This window comes from Channa argus, unplaced genomic scaffold, assembly GCF_033026475.1.
Source record: "Channa argus isolate prfri unplaced genomic scaffold, Channa argus male v1.0 Contig133, whole genome shotgun sequence".
Taxonomy (NCBI): Eukaryota; Metazoa; Chordata; class Actinopteri; order Anabantiformes; family Channidae; genus Channa; species Channa argus.
This window is the reverse complement of record NW_027125352.1, coordinates 45,387-67,000: the sequence shown is the minus strand read 5'-3', so window position 1 is coordinate 67,000 and position 21,614 is coordinate 45,387. Positions and strand designations below refer to the sequence as shown.

At 41.5% G+C, this 21,614-nt stretch overlaps 21 pseudogenes; all 21 read right to left on the bottom strand.

The window, feature by feature from the left end:
• Nucleotides 1-2,267: 2,267 nt before the first annotated feature.
• Nucleotides 2,268-2,386, bottom strand: LOC137121995 (5S ribosomal RNA; annotated as a pseudogene).
• A 251-nt stretch (nt 2,387-2,637) lies between these two features.
• On the bottom strand, nt 2,638-2,756 carry LOC137121986 (5S ribosomal RNA; annotated as a pseudogene).
• Nucleotides 2,757-3,613: 857 nt separating this feature from the next.
• LOC137122014 (5S ribosomal RNA) lies at nt 3,614-3,732 on the bottom strand (annotated as a pseudogene).
• Nucleotides 3,733-4,599: 867 nt separating this feature from the next.
• LOC137122023 (5S ribosomal RNA) lies at nt 4,600-4,718 on the bottom strand (annotated as a pseudogene).
• An 857-nt stretch (nt 4,719-5,575) lies between these two features.
• LOC137122022 (5S ribosomal RNA) lies at nt 5,576-5,694 on the bottom strand (annotated as a pseudogene).
• An 857-nt stretch (nt 5,695-6,551) lies between these two features.
• LOC137122021 (5S ribosomal RNA) lies at nt 6,552-6,670 on the bottom strand (annotated as a pseudogene).
• An 857-nt stretch (nt 6,671-7,527) lies between these two features.
• On the bottom strand, nt 7,528-7,646 carry LOC137122045 (5S ribosomal RNA; annotated as a pseudogene).
• A 598-nt stretch (nt 7,647-8,244) lies between these two features.
• Nucleotides 8,245-8,363, bottom strand: LOC137122050 (5S ribosomal RNA; annotated as a pseudogene).
• An 867-nt stretch (nt 8,364-9,230) lies between these two features.
• Nucleotides 9,231-9,349, bottom strand: LOC137121984 (5S ribosomal RNA; annotated as a pseudogene).
• Nucleotides 9,350-10,206: 857 nt separating this feature from the next.
• On the bottom strand, nt 10,207-10,325 carry LOC137121985 (5S ribosomal RNA; annotated as a pseudogene).
• Nucleotides 10,326-11,182: 857 nt separating this feature from the next.
• LOC137122012 (5S ribosomal RNA) lies at nt 11,183-11,301 on the bottom strand (annotated as a pseudogene).
• An 867-nt stretch (nt 11,302-12,168) lies between these two features.
• LOC137122020 (5S ribosomal RNA) lies at nt 12,169-12,287 on the bottom strand (annotated as a pseudogene).
• Nucleotides 12,288-13,144: 857 nt separating this feature from the next.
• Nucleotides 13,145-13,253, bottom strand: LOC137122001 (5S ribosomal RNA; annotated as a pseudogene).
• An 857-nt stretch (nt 13,254-14,110) lies between these two features.
• Nucleotides 14,111-14,229, bottom strand: LOC137122019 (5S ribosomal RNA; annotated as a pseudogene).
• Nucleotides 14,230-15,096: 867 nt separating this feature from the next.
• Nucleotides 15,097-15,215, bottom strand: LOC137121982 (5S ribosomal RNA; annotated as a pseudogene).
• Nucleotides 15,216-16,082: 867 nt separating this feature from the next.
• On the bottom strand, nt 16,083-16,191 carry LOC137122004 (5S ribosomal RNA; annotated as a pseudogene).
• Nucleotides 16,192-17,048: 857 nt separating this feature from the next.
• Nucleotides 17,049-17,167, bottom strand: LOC137121996 (5S ribosomal RNA; annotated as a pseudogene).
• Nucleotides 17,168-18,024: 857 nt separating this feature from the next.
• On the bottom strand, nt 18,025-18,143 carry LOC137122044 (5S ribosomal RNA; annotated as a pseudogene).
• A 598-nt stretch (nt 18,144-18,741) lies between these two features.
• Nucleotides 18,742-18,860, bottom strand: LOC137122048 (5S ribosomal RNA; annotated as a pseudogene).
• Nucleotides 18,861-19,717: 857 nt separating this feature from the next.
• On the bottom strand, nt 19,718-19,836 carry LOC137122018 (5S ribosomal RNA; annotated as a pseudogene).
• Nucleotides 19,837-20,693: 857 nt separating this feature from the next.
• Nucleotides 20,694-20,812, bottom strand: LOC137122035 (5S ribosomal RNA; annotated as a pseudogene).
• Between the last annotated feature and the right edge of the window lie 802 nt (nt 20,813-21,614).

Here is a 21,614-nt window from a genome sequence, read left to right as displayed (position 1 = left end):
CCTCTAAACCAGCCTGCTGATTTTGGACACCTCTTCCATCTGTCTGTCCTCCTTTTCGAGGCTTCATTCCAAATAATTAACAAAAGGGGAAAAATTGAGGGGAAAAGAAAAAAAAACTCCTGTGTCCTGTACTGAATGATCCCACCATTGCCACCAAATGTCAGGGACCAAGCAGGTAGACACAGGACACAGGAGTAAAGTCACAAAGAAAATGGGTTTTATTTACCCAAATGCAACATATACAAAGAAATTTCAATTTATTAACAAAATGTGGGCCCTAAAAGAGGTCAACAAAAGATAGCTGAACTTAAACTATCAAACTGAAATTACAACATAAGTTCTAATCACAACAGAGACAAAACAGACCTAACCTGAGTGACACACAAGGGGCAACATATATACTGGCTGGCCAAACCAATATGACACACAAGGGGTAGACATAACTATAACTGGACAAATTATAAACAAACTCTAGACAAACAGTTTACCAACATCATCCCATTACTCAAATATGAAAAAGCAATAACAAAATAATGAACCAAACAACATTTAATAACCTATAACGTCTAAGGAAACATATTCCCCATATTTTCCCCTCCCCGCGTCAAACGGGGTACTTGGTACAATCCAGGCCCAGTAGGTAGTATTTAAAGTCTACAAAGGCCTCAATCCAATCTTTTATCTGGATGGCCAACACGCCCGTATCAGCAAAATGATAACACAAGAAAAAGAGAAATTCAATTAATACAACTTAAACTTAATAACAAGAAACCAAACTTAAGGAAAAAGGTAAGTGAAAACATTACCAAAGAAATTTAGGGTGTGTCCGAGGCTGTGGGCATCACAGCAGGCAAATTCAAAAATGACACCACCAATTCATCAATAACTAAAGTTTTCACCATCACCACTGCTCTACCCACTTTAAATCCATCTAAAAGTCTTTTCTTTCCAGCTTCGCTCTTGACTGTCAGCTCATATTTATTCAGCCCTGTCTCACGCAATGCAACAATGCCTCCACATACATCACGTATTGCTCTCAGCAGTTCCATTGTCTTAACTTTCTCTTCCCCCACCACCTCAGCCAACACAGTCAACTCGTACCGCGACGTAACGCTTTCCAGCTACTGTTAAACAAGCTTCTTCTTCTCGTATGCCTCTGCCGTTCTCCATTATGAGCGGTTTATCAGAAAGCACGTGTAAAAAAACAAAAAAACAGTTCAAAAACTAGAAAAACCACGAAATATAAAGGCACCCCTGAAAGGAGAAACTCCGCCGGGGGGTTTAATAAAAATAATTAATGCAATGTCAAACGCACTACACTGGATAGGCAAAAAACAGATAAGAAAACGAAAAATGCACGTCACACGGGAAGCAGCTCACATACGTGTCTCTTCCTGCAGCACCATGACTCAGAAACACCATACCCCTGTCCTCCTCCAATCGGGCGCTTCGAGAACGGTGTGGCCGTAGGCTGCATTTGATATCATCAACAGCTCTTGAAAACGCTGGAGAAGCAGAATGCATGACCCTTGCTAAAAACAAGATAAATGTCGCAAAGTACAAAGTACTATAACTGTACTGGTCTACTAGTAATGAAGCACAATGTTTGAAAAACCAAAAAAAGAGCAAAACAGCAATGAAAGACCAAAGATTGATGAAAATATAGAACAATTTCTAAAAATAAGTAAGCAGTAACACCACCTTGTGCTGCCCGTAAACCGAAGCAAAAAAGCTTACAGCACCTGGTATTCCCAGGCGGTCTTCCTACCAAGTACTAACCAGGCCCCAACAGAATATTTATTTTAAACGAAAGAAATTGGCAGTTCACCCCTACAGATTTAATACTATTTACAAAATATACAATTTATAAAAAAAAAACCACGGCACAAAACCTAACAATTCAAAAATGCTAAATAAGGTTTGGAAACCAAGAACAGCAAACAGGTGCTGCTGCCAGAAAGAGCCTCGCTAGCTGTTGGGAACCGTACTTTTAAAACTCCAGGAAGTGTAGGATGGACCAATCAGCTTCCTGTACTGCCCCCCAATCCGGCCAATCAGGCAGGGCACCTATAAGAACAACAAAATAAAAACAACACATATGGCCAGGACCGTAACATGGTCTACTAGTAATGAAGCACGATGGTTGACAAACCAATAAAGTAGCAAAACAGCAATGAAAGAACAAAATTTGATGAAAATATAGAACAATTTCTATGAATAAATAGGCAGTAACACCAGCTTGTGCTGCCCGTAAACCCAAGCAAAAAAGCTTACAGCACCTGGTATTCCCAGGCGGTCTTCCTACCAAGTACTAACCAGGCCCGGCCCTATTTGGCTGCCGAGATCGGACAAGATCAGGCGCTTCGAGAGCAGTGTGGCCGTAAGCTGCATTTGATATCATCAACAGCTCCTAAAAACGCTGGAGAAGCAGAATGCATGACACTCGCTAAGAAGAAGATAAATGTGGCAAAGTACTAAAACGGTACTGGTCTAGTAGTAAAGAAGCACGATGGTTGACAAACCAATAAAAGAGCAAAACAGCAATGAAAGAACAAAATTTGATGAAAATATAGAACAATTTCTATGAATAAATAGGCAGTAACACCAGCTTGTGCTGCCCGTAAACCCAAGCAAAAAAGCTTACAGCACCTGGTATTCCCAAGCGGTCTTCCTACCACGTACTAACCAGGCCCGGCCCTATTTGGCTGCCGAGATCGGGCGAGATCGGGTGCTTAGAGAGCGGTGTGGCCGTAAGCTGCATTTGACATCATCAACAGCTCTTAAAAACGCTGGAGAAGCAGAATGCATGACACTTGCTAAGAAGAAGATAAATGTGGCAAAGTACAAAGTACTATAACTGTACTGGTCTGTTACGCCCCTGTCTAGGGGCTCAGGGTGCAACATACAAAGATAAATTAGCATGTTCCCTCTCCGATCCCCAAACCAAAATCCAGGATCGAGATGTTCCAACAGAATGATATTTATTTTAAACGAAAGAAAGTGTCAAACAAAACATGACACTACAACTCAGGGCGAACCAAGGCCAACATAATAAACAAAATAAGCCATTTCCCACAGAAAGTGCTAGCTAGCCTGATAGAAATAAACAAACCAAAAGACAGTCGCTAACCCTAACTCCCTAATGTGAAAACAGTCCAAAGTAAATGGCAGTTCACCCCTACAGATTTAATACTATTTACAAAATATACAATTTATAAACAAAACCACGGCACAAAACCTAACAATTCAAAAATGCTAAATAAGGTTTGAAAACCAAGAACAGCAAACAGGTGCTGATGCCAGAAAGAGCCTCGCTAGCTGTTGGGAACCGTACTTTTAAAACTCCCGGAAGTGTAGGATGGACCAATCAGCTTCCTGTACTGCCCCCAAATCCGGCCAATCAGGCAGGGCACCTATAAGAACAAGAAAATAAAAACAACACATATGGCCAGGACCGTAACATGGTCTACTAGTAATGAAGCACGATGGTTGGCAAACCAATAAAGTAACAAAACAGCAATGAAAGAACAAAATTTGATGAAAATATAGAACAATTTCTATGAATAAATAGGCAGTAACACCAGCTTGTGCTGCCCGTAAACCCAAGCAAAAAAGCTTACAGCACCTGGTATTCCCAGGCGGTCTTCCTACCAAGTACTAACCAGGCCCGGCTCTATTTGGCTGCCGAGATCGGACGAGATCGGGCGCTTAGAGAGCGGTGTGGCCGTAAGCTGCATTTGACATCATCAACAGCTCTTAAAAACGCTGGAGAAGCAGAATGCATGACACTTGCTAAGAAGAAGATAAATGTGGCAAAGTACAAAGTACTATAACTGTACTGGTCTGTTACGCCCCTGTCTAGGGGGTCAGGGTGAAACATACAAAGATAAATTTGCATGTTCCCTCTCCGATCCTCAAACCAAAATCCAGGATTGAGATGTTCCAACAGAATGATATTTATTTTAAACGAAAGAAAGTGTCAAACAAAACATGACACTACAACTCAGGGCGAACCAAGGCCAACATAATAAACAAAATAAGCCATTTCCCACAGAAAGCGCTAGCTAGCCTGATAGAAATAAACAAACCAAAAGACAGTCGCTAACCCTAACTCCCTAATGTGAAAACAAGAGAAAACAATCAAAAGAAAATGGCAGTCCACCCCTACAGATTTAATACTATTTACAAAATATACAATTTATAAACAAAACCACGGCACAAAACCTAACAATTCAAAAATGCTAAATAAGATTTGGAAACCAAGAACAGCAAACAGGTGCTACTGCCAGAAAGAGCCTCGCTAGCTGTTGGGAACCGTACTTTTAAAACTCCAGGAAGTGTAGGATGGACCAATCAGCTTCCTGTACTTCCCCCAAATCCGGCCAATCAGGCAGGGCACCTATAAGAACAAGAAAATAAAAACAACACATATGGCCAGGACCGTAACATGGTCTACTAGTAATGAAGCACGATGGTTGGCAAACCAGTAAAGTAGCAAAACAGCAATGAAAGAACAAAATTTGATGAAAATATAGAACAATTTCTATGAATAAATAGGCAGTAACACCAGCTTGTGCTGCCCGTAAACCCAAGCAAAAAAGCTTACAGCACCTGGTATTCCCAGGCGGTCTTCCTACCAAGTACTAACCAGGCCCGGCCCTATTTGGCTGCCGAGATCGGACGAGATCGGGCGCTTAGAGAGCGGTGTGGCCGTAAGCTGCATTTGACATCATCAACAGCTCTTAAAAACGCTGGAGAAGCAGAATGCATGACACTTGCTAAGAAGAAGATAAATGTGGCAAAGTACAAAGTACTATAACTGTACTGGTCTGTTACGCCCCTGTCTAGGGGGTCAGGGTGCAACATACAAAGATAAATTAGCATGTTCCCTCTCCGATCCCCAAACCAAAATCCAGGATCGAGATGTTCCAACAGAATGATATTTATTTTAAACGAAAGAAAGTGTCAAACAAAACATGACACTACAACTCAGGGCGAACCAAGGCCAACATAATAAACAAAATAAGCCATTTCCCACAGAAAGTGCTAGCTAGCCTGATAGAAATAAACAAACCAAAAGACAGTCGCTAACCCTAACTCCCTAATGTGAAAACAGTCCAAAGTAAATGGCAGTTCACCCCTACAGATTTAATACTATTTACAAAATATACAATTTATAAACAAAACCACGGCACAAAACCTAACAATTCAAAAATGCTAAATAAGATTTGGAAACCAAGAACAGCAAACAGGTGCTACTGCCAGAAAGAGCCTCGCTAGCTGTTGGGAACCGTACTTTTAAAACTCCAGGAAGTGTAGGATGGACCAATCAGCTTCCTGTACTTCCCCCAAATCCGGCCAATCAGGCAGGGCACCTATAAGAACAAGAAAATAAAAACAACACATATGGCCAGGACCGTAACATGGTCTACTAGTAATGAAGCACGATGGTTGGCAAACCAGTAAAGTAGCAAAACAGCAATGAAAGAACAAAATTTGATGAAAATATAGAACAATTTCTATGAATAAATAGGCAGTAACACCAGCTTGTGCTGCCCGTAAACCCAAGCAAAAAAGCTTACAGCACCTGGTATTCCCAGGCGGTCTTCCTACCAAGTACTAACCAGGCCCGGCCCTATTTGGCTGCCGAGATCGGACGAGATCGGGCGCTTAGAGAGCGGTGTGGCCGTAAGCTGCATTTGACATCATCAACAGCTCTTAAAAACGCTGGAGAAGCAGAATGCATGACACTTGCTAAGAAGAAGATAAATGTGGCAAAGTACAAAGTACTATAACTGTACTGGTCTGTTACGCCCCTGTCTAGGGGGTCAGGGTGCAACATACAAAGATAAATTAGCATGTTCCCTCTCCGATCCCCAAACCAAAATCCAGGATCGAGATGTTCCAACAGAATGATATTTATTTTAAACGAAAGAAAGTGTCAAACAAAACATGACACTACAACTCAGGGCGAACCAAGGCCAACATAATAAACAAAATAAGCCATTTCCCACAGAAAGTGCTAGCTAGCCTGATAGAAATAAACAAACCAAAAGACAGTCGCTAACCCTAACTCCCTAATGTGAAAACAGTCCAAAGTAAATGGCAGTTCACCCCTACAGATTTAATACTATTTACAAAATATACAATTTATAAACAAAACCACGGCACAAAACCTAACAATTCAAAAATGCTAAATAAGATTTGGAAACCAAGAACAGCAAACAGGTGCTACTGCCAGAAAGAGCCTCGCTAGCTGTTGGGAACCGTACTTTTAAAACTCCAGGAAGTGTAGGATGGACCAATCAGCTTCCTGTACTTCCCCCAAATCCGGCCAATCAGGCAGGGCACCTATAAGAACAAGAAAATAAAAACAACACATATGGCCAGGACCGTAACATGGTCTACTAGTAATGAAGCACGATGGTTGGCAAACCAATAAAGTAGCAAAACAGCAATGAAAGAACAAAATTTGATGAAAATATAGAACAATTTCTATGAATAAATAGGCAGTAACACCAGCTTGTGCTGCCCGTAAACCCAAGCAAAAAAGCTTACAGCACCTGGTATTCCCAGGCGGTCTTCCTACCAAGTACTAACCAGGCCCGGCCCTATTTGGCTGCCGAGATCGGACGAGATCGGGCGCTTAGAGAGCGGTGTGGCCGTAAGCTGCATTTGACATCATCAACAGCTCTTAAAAACGCTGGAGAAGCAGAATGCATGACACTTGCTAAGACGAAGATAAACGTGGCAAAGTACAAAGTACTATAACTGTACTGGTCTGTTACGCCCCTGTCTAGGGGGTCAGGGTGCAACATACAAAGATAAATTAGCATGTTCCCTCTCCGATCCCCAAACCAAAATCCAGTATCGAGATGTTCCAACAGAATGATATTTATTTTAAACGAAAGAAAGTGTCAAACAAAACATGACACTACAACTCAGGGCGAACCAAGGCCAACATAATAAACAAAATAAGCCATTTCCCACAGAAAGTGCTAGCTAGCCTGATAGAAATAAACAATCCAAAAGACAGTCGCTAACCCTAACTCCCTAATGTGAAAACAGTCCAAAGAAAATGGCTGTTCACCCCTACAGATTTAATACGAATTACAAAATATACAATTTATAAACAAAACCACGGCACAAAACCTAACAATTCAAAAATGCTAAATAAGGTTTGGAAACCAAGAACAGCAAACAGGTGTTGCTGCCAGAAAGAGCCTCGCTAGCTGTTGGGAACCGTACTTTTAAAACTCCAGGAAGTGTAGGATGGACCAATCAGCTTCCTGTACTGCCCCCCAATCCGGCCAATCAGGCAGGACACCTATAAGAACAACAAAATAAAAACAACACATATGGCCAGGACCGTAACATGGTCTACTAGTAATGAAGCACGATGGTTGACAAACCAATAAAGTAGCAAAACAGCAATGAAAGAACAAAATTTGATGAAAATATACAACAATTTCTATGAATAAATAGGCAGTAACACCAGTTTGTGCTGCCCGTAAACCCAAGCAAAAAAGCTTACATCACCTGGTATTCCCAGGCGGTCTTCCTACCAAGTACTAACCAGGCCCGGCTCTATTTGGCTGCCGAGATCGGACGAGATCGGGCGCTTAGAGAGCGGTGTGGCCGTAAGCTGCATAAAAACGTTGGAGAAGCAGAATGCATGAAACATGCTAAGAAGAAGATAAATGTGGCAAAGTACAAAGTACTATAACTGTACTGGTCTGTTACGCCCCTGTCCAGGGGGTCAGGGTGCAACATACAAAGATAAATTAGCATGTTCCCTCTCCGATCCCCAAACCAAAATCCAGGATCGAGATGTTCCAACAGAATGATATTTATTTTAAACGAAAGAAAGTGTCAAACAAAACATGACACTACAACTCAGGGCGAACCAAGGCCAACATAATAAACAAAATAAGCCATTTCCCATAGAAAGTGCTAGCTAGCCTGATAGAAATAAACAAACCAAAAGACAGTCGCTAACCCTTACTCCCTAATGTGAAAACAGTCCAAGAAAATGGCAGTTCACCCCTACAGATTTAATACTATTTACAAAATATACAATTTATTTAACATGGTCTACTAGTAATGAAGCACGATGGTTGAGAAACCAATAAAGTAGCAAAACAACAGCAATGAAAGAACAAAATTTGATGAAAATATAGAAAAATTTCTATGAATAAATAGGCAGTAACACCAGCTTGTGCTGCCCGTAAACCCAAGCAATAAAGCTTACAGCACCTGGTATTCCCAGGCGGTCTTCCTACCAAGTACTAACCAGGCCCGGCTCTATTTGGCTGCCGAGATCGGACGAGATCCGGCGCTTAGAGAGCGGTGTGGCCGTAAGCTGCATTTGACATCATCAACAGCTCTTAAAAACGCTGGAGAAGCAGAATGCATGACACTTGCTAAGAAGAAGATAAATGTGGCAAAGTACAAAGTAATATAACTGTACTGGTCTGTTACGCCCCTGTCCAGGGGGTCAGGGTGCAACATACAAAGATAAATTAGCATGTTCCCTCTCCGATCCCCAAACCAAAATCCAGGATCGAGATGTTCCAACAGAATGATATTTATTTTAAACGAAAGAAAGTGTCAAACAAAACATGACACTACAACTCAGGGCGAACCAAGGCCAACATAATAAACAAAATAAGCCATTTCCCACAGAAAGTGCTAGCTAGCCTGATAGAAATAAACAAACCAAAAGACAGTCGCTAACCCTAACTCCCTAATGTGAAAACAAGAGAAAACAATCAAAAGAAAATGGCTGTTCACCCCTACAGATTTAATACTATTTACAAAATATACAATTTATAAACAAAACCACGGCACAAAACCTAACAATTCAAAAATGCTAAATAAGGTTTGGAAACCAAGAACAGCAAACAGGTGCTGCTGCCAGAAAGAGCCTCGCTAGCTGTTGGGAACCGTACTTTTAAAACTCCAGGAAGTGTAGGATGGACCAATCAGCTTCCTGTACTGCCCCTCAATCCGGCCAATCAGGCAGGGCACCTATAAGAACGAGAAAATAAAAACAACACATATGGCCAGGACCGTAACATGGTCTACTAGTAATGAAGCACGATGGTTGAAAAACCAATAAAGTAGCAAAACAGCAATGAAAGAACAAAATTTGATGAAAATATAGAACAATTTCTATGAATAAATAGGCAGTAACACCAGCTTGTGCTGCCCGTAAACCCAAGCAAAAAAGCTTACAACACCTGGTATTCCCAGGCGGTCTTCCTACCAAGTACTAACCAGGCCCGGCTCTATTTGGCTGCCGAGATCGGACGAGATTGGGCGCTTAGAGAGCGGTGTGGCCGTAAGCTGCATTTGACATCATCAACAGCTCTTAAAAACACTGGAGAAGCAGAATGCATGACACTTGCTAAGAAGAAGACAAATGTGGCAAAGTACAAAGTATTATAACTGTACTGGTCTGTTACGCCCCTGTCCAGGGGGTCAGGGTGCAACATACAAAGATAAATTAGCATGTTCCCTCTCCGATCCCCAAACCAAAATCCAGGATCGAGATGTTCCAACAGAATGATATTTATTTTAAACGAAAGAAAGTGTCAAACAAAACATGACACTACAACTCAGGGCGAACCAAGGCCAACATAATAAACAAAATAAGCCATTTCCCACAGAAAGTGCTAGCTAGCCTGATAGAAATAAACAAACCAAAAGACAGTCGCTAACCCTAACTCCCTAATGTGAAAACAGTCCAAAGAAAATGGCTGTTCACCCCTACAGATTTAATACTATTTACAAAATATACAATTTATAAACAAAACCACGGCACAAAACCTAACAATTCAAAAATGCTAAATAAGGTTTGGAAACCAAGAACAGCAAACAGGTGCTGCTGCCAGAAAGAGCCTCGCTAGCTGTTGGAAACCGTACTTTTAAAACTCCAGGAAGTGTAGGATGGACCAATCAGCTTCCTGTACTGCCCCCCAATCCGGCCAATCAGGCAGGGCACCTATAAGAACAACAAATCAAAAACAACACATATGGCCAGGACCGTAACATGGTCTACTAGTAATGAAGCACGATGGTTGAAAAACCAATAAAGTAGCAAAACAGCAATGAAAGAACAAAATTTGATGAAAATATAGAACAATTTCTATGAATAAATAGGCAGTAACACCAGCTTGTGCTGCCCGTAAACCCAAGCAAAAAAGCTTACAGCACCTGGTATTCCCAAGCGGTCTTCCTACCACGTACTAACCAGGCCCGGCCCTATTTGGCTGCCGAGATCGGGCGAGATCGGGTGCTTAGAGAGCGGTGTGGCCGTAAGCTGCATTTGACATCATCAACAGCTCTTAAAAACGCTGGAGAAGCAGAATGCATGACACTTGCTAAGAAGAAGATAAATGTGGCAAAGTACAAAGTACTATAACTGTACTGGTCTGTTACGCCCCTGTCTAGGGGCTCAGGGTGCAACATACAAAGATAAATTAGCATGTTCCCTCTCCGATCCCCAAACCAAAATCCAGGATCGAGATGTTCCAACAGAATGATATTTATTTTAAACGAAAGAAAGTGTCAAACAAAACATGACACTACAACTCAGGGCGAACCAAGGCCAACATAATAAACAAAATAAGCCATTTCCCACAGAAAGTGCTAGCTAGCCTGATAGAAATAAACAAACCAAAAGACAGTCGCTAACCCTAACTCCCTAATGTGAAAACAGTCCAAAGTAAATGGCAGTTCACCCCTACAGATTTAATACTATTTACAAAATATACAATTTATAAACAAAACCACGGCACAAAACCTAACAATTCAAAAATGCTAAATAAGGTTTGAAAACCAAGAACAGCAAACAGGTGCTGATGCCAGAAAGAGCCTCGCTAGCTGTTGGGAACCGTACTTTTAAAACTCCCGGAAGTGTAGGATGGACCAATCAGCTTCCTGTACTGCCCCCAAATCCGGCCAATCAGGCAGGGCACCTATAAGAACAAGAAAATAAAAACAACACATATGGCCAGGACCGTAACATGGTCTACTAGTAATGAAGCACGATGGTTGGCAAACCAATAAAGTAACAAAACAGCAATGAAAGAACAAAATTTGATGAAAATATAGAACAATTTCTATGAATAAATAGGCAGTAACACCAGCTTGTGCTGCCCGTAAACCCAAGCAAAAAAGCTTACAGCACCTGGTATTCCCAGGCGGTCTTCCTACCAAGTACTAACCAGGCCCGGCTCTATTTGGCTGCCGAGATCGGACGAGATCGGGCGCTTAGAGAGCGGTGTGGCCGTAAGCTGCATTTGACATCATCAACAGCTCTTAAAAACGCTGGAGAAGCAGAATGCATGACACTTGCTAAGAAGAAGATAAATGTGGCAAAGTACAAAGTACTATAACTGTACTGGTCTGTTACGCCCCTGTCTAGGGGGTCAGGGTGAAACATACAAAGATAAATTTGCATGTTCCCTCTCCGATCCTCAAACCAAAATCCAGGATTGAGATGTTCCAACAGAATGATATTTATTTTAAACGAAAGAAAGTGTCAAACAAAACATGACACTACAACTCAGGGCGAACCAAGGCCAACATAATAAACAAAATAAGCCATTTCCCACAGAAAGCGCTAGCTAGCCTGATAGAAATAAACAAACCAAAAGACAGTCGCTAACCCTAACTCCCTAATGTGAAAACAAGAGAAAACAATCAAAAGAAAATGGCAGTCCACCCCTACAGATTTAATACTATTTACAAAATATACAATTTATAAACAAAACCACGGCACAAAACCTAACAATTCAAAAATGCTAAATAAGATTTGGAAACCAAGAACAGCAAACAGGTGCTACTGCCAGAAAGAGCCTCGCTAGCTGTTGGGAACCGTACTTTTAAAACTCCAGGAAGTGTAGGATGGACCAATCAGCTTCCTGTACTTCCCCCAAATCCGGCCAATCAGGCAGGGCACCTATAAGAACAAGAAAATAAAAACAACACATATGGCCAGGACCGTAACATGGTCTACTAGTAATGAAGCACGATGGTTGGCAAACCAGTAAAGTAGCAAAACAGCAATGAAAGAACAAAATTTGATGAAAATATAGAACAATTTCTATGAATAAATAGGCAGTAACACCAGCTTGTGCTGCCCGTAAACCCAAGCAAAAAAGCTTACAGCACCTGGTATTCCCAGGCGGTCTTCCTACCAAGTACTAACCAGGCCCGGCCCTATTTGGCTGCCGAGATCGGACGAGATCGGGCGCTTAGAGAGCGGTGTGGCCGTAAGCTGCATTTGACATCATCAACAGCTCTTAAAAACGCTGGAGAAGCAGAATGCATGACACTTGCTAAGAAGAAGATAAATGTGGCAAAGTACAAAGTACTATAACTGTACTGGTCTGTTACGCCCCTGTCTAGGGGGTCAGGGTGCAACATACAAAGATAAATTAGCATGTTCCCTCTCCGATCCCCAAACCAAAATCCAGGATCGAGATGTTCCAACAGAATGATATTTATTTTAAACGAAAGAAAGTGTCAAACAAAACATGACACTACAACTCAGGGCGAACCAAGGCCAACATAATAAACAAAATAAGCCATTTCCCACAGAAAGTGCTAGCTAGCCTGATAGAAATAAACAAACCAAAAGACAGTCGCTAACCCTAACTCCCTAATGTGAAAACAGTCCAAAGTAAATGGCAGTTCACCCCTACAGATTTAATACTATTTACAAAATATACAATTTATAAACAAAACCACGGCACAAAACCTAACAATTCAAAAATGCTAAATAAGATTTGGAAACCAAGAACAGCAAACAGGTGCTACTGCCAGAAAGAGCCTCGCTAGCTGTTGGGAACCGTACTTTTAAAACTCCAGGAAGTGTAGGATGGACCAATCAGCTTCCTGTACTTCCCCCAAATCCGGCCAATCAGGCAGGGCACCTATAAGAACAAGAAAATAAAAACAACACATATGGCCAGGACCGTAACATGGTCTACTAGTAATGAAGCACGATGGTTGGCAAACCAATAAAGTAGCAAAACAGCAATGAAAGAACAAAATTTGATGAAAATATAGAACAATTTCTATGAATAAATAGGCAGTAACACCAGCTTGTGCTGCCCGTAAACCCAAGCAAAAAAGCTTACAGCACCTGGTATTCCCAGGCGGTCTTCCTACCAAGTACTAACCAGGCCCGGCCCTATTTGGCTGCCGAGATCGGGCGCTTAGAGAGCGGTGTGGCCGTAAGCTGCATTTGACATCATCAACAGCTCTTAAAAACGCTGGAGAAGCAGAATGCATGACACTTGCTAAGAAGAAGATAAATGTGGCAAAGTACAAAGTACTATAACTGTACTGGTCTGTTACGCCCCTGTCTAGGGGCTCAGGGTGCAACATACAAAGATAAATTAGCATGTTCCCTCTCCGATCCCCAAACCAAAATCCAGGATCGAGATGTTCCAACAGAATGATATTTATTTTAAACGAAAGAAAGTGTCAAACAAAACATGACACTACAACTCAGGGCGAACCAAGGCCAACATAATAAACAAAATAAGCCATTTCCCACAGAAAGTGCTAGCTAGCCTGATAGAAATAAACAAACCAAAAGACAGTCGCTAACCCTAACTCCCTAATGTGAAAACAGTCCAAAGTAAATGGCAGTTCACCCCTACAGATTTAATACTATTTACAAAATATACAATTTATAAACAAAACCACGGCACAAAACCTAACAATTCAAAAATGCTAAATAAGATTTGGAAACCAAGAACAGCAAACAGGTGCTACTGCCAGAAAGAGCCTCACTAGCTGTTGGGAACCGTACTTTTAAAACTCCAGGAAGTGTAGGATGGACCAATCAGCTTCCTGTACTTCCCCCAAATCCGGCCAATCAGGCAGGGCACCTATAAGAACAAGAAAATAAAAACAACACATATGGCCAGGACCGTAACATGGTCTACTAGTAATGAAGCACGATGGTTGGCAAACCAATAAAGTAGCAAAACAGCAATGAAAGAACAAAATTTGATGAAAATATAGAACAATTTCTATGAATAAATAGGCAGTAACACCAGCTTGTGCTGCCCGTAAACCCAAGCAAAAAAGCTTACAGCACCTGGTATTCCCAGGCGGTCTTCCTACCAAGTACTAACCAGGCCCGGCCCTATTTGGCTGCCGAGATCGGACGAGATCGGGCGCTTAGAGAGCGGTGTGGCCGTAAGCTACATTTGACATCATCAACAGCTCTTAAAAACGCTGGAGAAGCAGAATGCATGACACTTGCTAAGAAGAAGATAAATGTGGCAAAGTACAAAGTACTATAACTGTACTGGTCTGTTACGCCCCTGTCTAGGGGGTCAGGGTGAAACATAGAAAGATAAATTTGCATGTTCCCTCTCCGATCCTCAAACCAAAATCAAGGATTGAGATGTTCCAACAGAATGATATTTATTTTAAACGAAAGAAAGTGTCAAACAAAACATGACACTACAACTCAGGGCGAACCAAGGCCAACATAATAAACAAAATAAGCCATTTCCCACAGAAAGTGCTAGCTAGCCTGATAGAAATAAACAAACCAAAAGATAGTCGCTAACCCTAACTCCCTAATGTGAAAACAAGAGAAAACAATCAAAAGAAAATGGCAGTCCACCCCTACAGATTTAATACTATTTACAAAATATACAATTTATAAACAAAACCACGGCACAAAACCTAACAATTCAAAAATGCTAAATAAGGTTTGGAAACCAAGAACAGCAAACAGGTGCTGCTGCCAGAAAGAGCCTCGCTAGCTGTTGGGAACCGTACTTTTAAAACTCCAGGAAGTGTAGGATGGACCAATCAGCTTCCTGTACTTCCCCCAAATCCGGCCAATCAGGCAGGGCACCTATAAGAACAAGAAAATAAAAACAACACATATGGCCAGGACCGTAACATGGTCTACTAGTAATGAAGCACGATGGTTGACAAACCAATAAAGTAGCAAAACAGCAATGAAAGAACAAAATTTGATGAAAATATAGAACAATTTCTATGAATAAATAGGCAGTAACACCAGCTTGTGCTGCCCGTAAACCCAAGCAAAAAAGCTTACAGCACCTGGTATTCCCAGGCGGTCTTCCTACCAAGTACTAACCAGGCCCAGCTCTATTTGGCTGCCGAGATCGGACGAGATCGGGCGCTTAGAGAGCGGTGTGGCCGTAAGCTGCATTTGACATCATCAACAGCTCTTAAAAACGCTGGAGAAGCAGAATGCATGACACTTGCTAAGAAGAAGATAAATGTGGCAAAGTACAAAGTACTATAACTGTACTGGTCTGTTACGCCCCTGTCTAGGGGGTCAGGGTGCAACATACAAAGATAAATTAGCATGTTCCCTCTCCGATCCCCAAACCAAAATCCAGGATCGAGATGTTCCAACAGAATGATATTTATTTTAAACAAAAGAAAGTGTCAAATAAAACATGACACTACAACTCAGGGCGAACCAAGGCCAACATAATAAACAATATAAGCCATTTCCCACAGAAAGTGCTAGCTAGCCTGATAGAAATAAACAAACCAAAAGACAGTCGCTAACCCTAACTCCCTAATGTGAAAACAAGAGAAAACAATCAAAAGAAAATGGCAGTCCACCCCTACAGATTTAATACTATTTACAAAATATACAATTTATAAACAAAACCACGGCACAAAACCTAACAATTCAAAAATGCTAAATAAGATTTGGAAACCAAGAACAGCAAACAGGTGCTACTGCCAGAAAGAGCCTCGCTAGCTGTTGGGAACCGTACTTTTAAAACTCCAGGAAGTGTAGGATGGACCAATCAGCTTCCTGTACTTCCCCCAAATCCGGCCAATCAGGCAGGGCACCTATAAGAACAAGAAAATAAAAACAACACATATGGCCAGGACCGTAACATGGTCTACTAGTAATGAAGAACGATGGTTGACAAACCAATAAAGTAGCAAAACAGCAATGAAAGAACAAAATTTGATGAAAATATAGAACAATTTCTATGAATAAATAGGCAGTAACACCAGTTTGTGCTGCCCGTAAACCCAAGTAAAAAAGTTTACAGCACCTGGTATTCCCAGGCGGTCTTCCTACCAAGTACTAACCAGGCCCGGCTCTATTTGGCTGCCGAGATCGGGCGCTTAGAGAGCGGTGTGGCCGTAAGCTGCATTTGACATCATCAACAGCTCTTAAAAACGCTGGAGAAGCAGAATGCATGACACTTGCTAAGAAGAAGATAAATGTGGCAAAGTACAAAGTACTATAACTGTACTGGTCTGTTACGCCCCTGTCCAGGGGGTCAGGGTGCAACATACTAAGATAAATTAGCATGTTCCCTCTCCGATCCCCAAACCAAACTCCAGTATCGAGATGTTCCAACAGAATGATATTTATTTTCAACGAAAGAAAGTGTCAAACAAAACATGACACTACAACTCAGGGCAACCCAAGGCCAACATAATAAACAAAATAAGCCATTTCCCACAGAAAGTGCTAGCTAGCCTGATAGAAATAAACAATCCAAAAGACAGTCGCTAACCCTAACTCCCTAATGTGAAAACAGTCCAAAGAAAATGGCTGTTCACCCCTACAGATTTAATACTATTTACAAAATATACAATTTATAAACAAAACCACGGCACAAAACCTAACAATTCAAAAATGCTAAATAAGGTTTGGAAACCAAGAACAGCAAACAGGTGCTGCTGCCAGAAAGAGCCTCGCTAGCTGTTGGGAACCGTACTTTTAAAACTCCAGGAAGTGTAGGATGGACCAATCAGCTTCCTGTACTGCCCCTCAATCCGGCCAATCAGGCAGGGCACCTATAAGAACAACAAATCAAAAACAACACATATGGCCAGGACCGTAACATGGTCTACTAGTAATGAAGCACGATGGTTGACAAACCAATAAAGTAGCAAAACAGCAATGAAAGAACAAAATTTGATGAAAATATAGAACAATTTCTATGAATAAATAGGCAGTAACACCAGCTTGTGCTGCCCGTAAACCCAAGCAAAAAAGTTTACAGCACCTGGTATTCCCAGGCAGTCTTCCTACCAAGTACTAACAAGGCCCGGCTCTATTTGGCTGCCGAGATCGGACGAGATCGGGCGCTTAGAGAGCGGTGTGGCCGTAGGCTGCATTTGACATCATCAACAGCTCTTAAAAACGCTGGAGAAGCAGAATGCATGACACTTGCTAAGACGAAGATAAACGTGGCAAAGTACAAAGTACTATAACTGTACTGGTCTGTTACGCCCCTGTCTAGGGGGTCAGGGTGCAACATACAAAGATAAATTAGCATGTTCCCTCTCCGATCCCCAAACCAAAATCCAGTATCGAGATGTTCCAACAGAATGATATTTATTTTAAACGAAAGAAAGTGTCAAACAAAACATGACACTACAACTCAGGGCGAACCAAGGCCAACATAATAAACAAAATAAGCCATTTCCCACAGAAAGTGCTAGCTAGCCTGATAGAAATAAACAATCCAAAAGACAGTCGCTAACCCTAACTCCCTAATGTGAAAACAGTCCAAAGAAAATGGCTGTTCACCCCTACAGATTTAATACGAATTACAAAATATACAATTTATAAACAAAACCACGGCACAAAACCTAACAATTCAAAAATGCTAAATAAGGTTTGGAAACCAAGAACAGCAAACAGGTGTTGCTGCCAGAAAGAGCCTCGCTAGCTGTTGGGAACCGTACTTTTAAAACTCCAGGAAGTGTAGGATGGACCAATCAGCTTCCTGTACTGCCCCCCAATCCGGCCAATCAGGCAGGGCACCTATAAGAACAACAAAATAAAAACAACACATATGGCCAGGACCGTAACATGGTCTACTAGTAATGAAGCACGATGGTTGACAAACCAATAAAGTAGCAAAACAGCAATGAAAGAACAAAATTTGATGAAAATATACAACAATTTCTATGAATAAATAGGCAGTAACACCAGTTTGTGCTGCCCGTAAACCCAAGCAAAAAAGCTTACATCACCTGGTATTCCCAGGCGGTCTTCCTACCAAGTACTAACCAGGCCCGGCTCTATTTGGCTGCCGAGATCGGACGAGATCGGGCGCTTAGAGAGCGGTGTGGCCGTAAGCTGCATAAAAACGTTGGAGAAGCAGAATGCATGAAACATGCTAAGAAGAAGATAAATGTGGCAAAGTACAAAGTACTATAACTGTACTGGTCTGTTACGCCCCTGTCCAGGGGGTCAGGGTGCAACATACAAAGATAAATTAGCATGTTCCCTCTCCGATCCCCAAACCAAAATCCAGGATCGAGATGTTCCAACAGAATGATATTTATTTTAAACGAAAGAAAGTGTCAAACAAAACATGACACTACAACTCAGGGCGAACCAAGGCCAACATAATAAACAAAATAAGCCATTTCCCATAGAAAGTGCTAGCTAGCCTGATAGAAATAAACAAACCAAAAGACAGTCGCTAACCCTTACTCCCTAATGTGAAAACAGTCCAAGAAAATGGCAGTTCACCCCTACAGATTTAATACTATTTACAAAATATACAATTTATTTAACATGGTCTACTAGTAATGAAGCACGATGGTTGAGAAACCAATAAAGTAGCAAAACAACAGCAATGAAAGAACAAAATTTGATGAAAATATAGAAAAATTTCTATGAATAAATAGGCAGTAACACCAGCTTGTGCTGCCCGTAAACCCAAGCAATAAAGCTTACAGCACCTGGTATTCCCAGGCGGTCTTCCTACCAAGTACTAACCAGGCCCGGCTCTATTTGGCTGCCGAGATCGGACGAGATCCGGCGCTTAGAGAGCGGTGTGGCCGTAAGCTGCATTTGACATCATCAACAGCTCTTAAAAACGCTGGAGAAGCAGAATGCATGACACTTGCTAAGAAGAAGATAAATGTGGCAAAGTACAAAGTAATATAACTGTACTGGTCTGTTACGCCCCTGTCCAGGGGGTCAGGGTGCAACATACAAAGATAAATTAGCATGTTCCCTCTCCGATCCCCAAACCAAAATCCAGGATCGAGATGTTCCAACAGAATGATATTTATTTTAAACGAAAGAAAGTGTCAAACAAAACATGACACTACAACTCAGGGCGAACCAAGGCCAACATAATAAACAAAATAAGCCATTTCCCACAGAAAGTGCTAGCTAGCCTGATAGAAATAAACAAACCAAAAGACAGTCGCTAACCCTAACTCCCTAATGTGAAAACAGTCCAAAGAAAATGGCTGTTCACCCCTACAGATTTAATACTATTTACAAAATATACAATTTATAAACAAAACCACGGCACAAAACCTAACAATTCAAAAATGCTAAATAAGGTTTGGAAACCAAGAACAGCAAACAGGTGCTGCTGCCAGAAAGAGCCTCGCTAGCTGTTGGAAACCGTACTTTTAAAACTCCAGGAAGTGTAGGATGGACCAATCAGCTTCCTGTACTGCCCCCCAATCCGGCCAATCAGGCAGGGCACCTATAAGAACAACAAAACAAAAACAACACATATGGCCAGGACCGTAACATGGTCTACTAGTAATGAAGCACGATGGTTGAAAAACCAATAAAGTAGCAAAACAGCAATGAAAGAACAAAATTTGATGAAAATATAGAACAATTTCTATGAATAAATAGGCAGTAACACCAGCTTGTGCTGCCCGTAAACCCAAGCAAAAAAGCTTACAGCACCTGGTATTCCCACGCGGTCTTCCTACCAAGTACTAACCAGGCCCGGCTCTATTTGGCTGCCGAGATCGGACGAGATCGGGCGCTTAGAGAGCGGTGTGGCCGTAAGCTGCATTTGACATCATCAACAGCTCTTAAAAACGTTGGAGAAGCAGAATGCATGAAACTTGCTAAGACGAAGATAAATGTGGCAAAGTACAAAGTACTATAACTGTACTGGTCTGTTACGCCCCTGTCCAGGGGGTCAGGGTGCAACATACAAAGATAAATTAGCATGTTCCCTCTCCGATCCCCAAACCAAAATCCAGGATCGAGATGTTCCAACAGAATGATATTTATTTTAAACGAAAGAAAGTGTCAAACAAAACATGACACTACAACTCAGGGCGAACCAAGGCCAACATAATAAACAAAATAAGCCATTTCCCACAGAAAGTGCTAGCTAGCCTGATAGAAATAAACAAACCAAAACACAGTCGCTAACCCTAACTCCCTAATGTGAAAACAGTCCAAAGAAAATGGCTGTTCACCCCTACAGATTTAATACTATTTACAAAATATACAATTTATAAACAAAACCACGGCATAAAACCTAACAATTCAAAAATGCTAAATAAAGTTTGGAAACCAAGAACAGCAAACAGGTGCTGCTGCCAGAAAGAGCCTCGCTAGCTGTTGGGAACCGTACTTTTAAAACTCCAGGAAGTGTAGGATGGACCAATCAGCTTCCTGTACTGCCCCCCAATCCGGCCAATCAGGCAGGGCACCTATAAGAACAACAAAATAAAAACAACACATATGGCCAGGACCGTAACATGGTCTACTAGTAAAGAAGCACGATGGTTGAAAAACCAATAAAGTAGCAAAACAGCAATGAAAGAACAAAATTTGATGAAAATATAGAACAATTTCTATGAATAAATAGGCAGTAACACCAGCTTGTGCTGCCCGTAAACCCAAGCAAAAAAGCTTACAGCACCTGGTATTCCCAGGCGGTCTTCCTAGCAAGTACTAACCAGGCCCGGCTCTATTTGGCTGCCGAGATCGGACGAGATCGGGCGCTTAGAGAGCGGTGTGGCCGTAAGCTGCATTTGACATCATCAACAGCTCTTAAAAACGCTGGAGAAGCAGAATGCATGACACTTGCTAAGAAGAAGATAAATGTGGCAAAGTACAAAGTACTATAACTGTACTGGTCTGTTACGCCCCTGTCCAGGGGGTCAGGGTGCAACATACAAAGATAAATTAGCATGTTCCCTCTCCGATCCCCAAACCAAAATCCAGGATCGAGATGTTCCAACAGAATGATATTTATTTTAAACGAAAGAAAGTGTCAAACAAAACATGACACTACAACTCAGGGCGAACCAAGGCCAACATAATAAACAAAATAAGCCATTTCCCACAGAAAGTGCTAGCTAGCCTGATAGAAATAAAAAAACCAAAAGACAGTCGCTAACCCTAACTCCCTAATGTGAAAACAAGAGAAAACAATCAAAAGAAAATGGCTGTTCACCCCTACAGATTTAATACGAATTACAAAATATACAATTTATAAAAAAACCACGGCACAAAACCTAACAATTCAAAAATGCTAAATAAGGTTTGGAAACCAAGAACAGCAAACAGGTGCTGCTACCAGAAAGAGCCTCGCTAGCTGTTGGGAACCGTACTTTTAAAACTCCAGGAAGTGTAGGATGGACCAATCAGCTTCCTGTACTGCCCCTCAATCCGGCCAATCAGGAAGGGCACCTATAAGAAAGAGAAAATAAAAACAACACATATGGCCAGGACCGTAACATGGTCTACTAGTAATGAAGCACGATGGTTGAAAAACCAATAAAGTAGCAAAACAGCAATGAAAGAACAAAATTTGATGAAAATATAG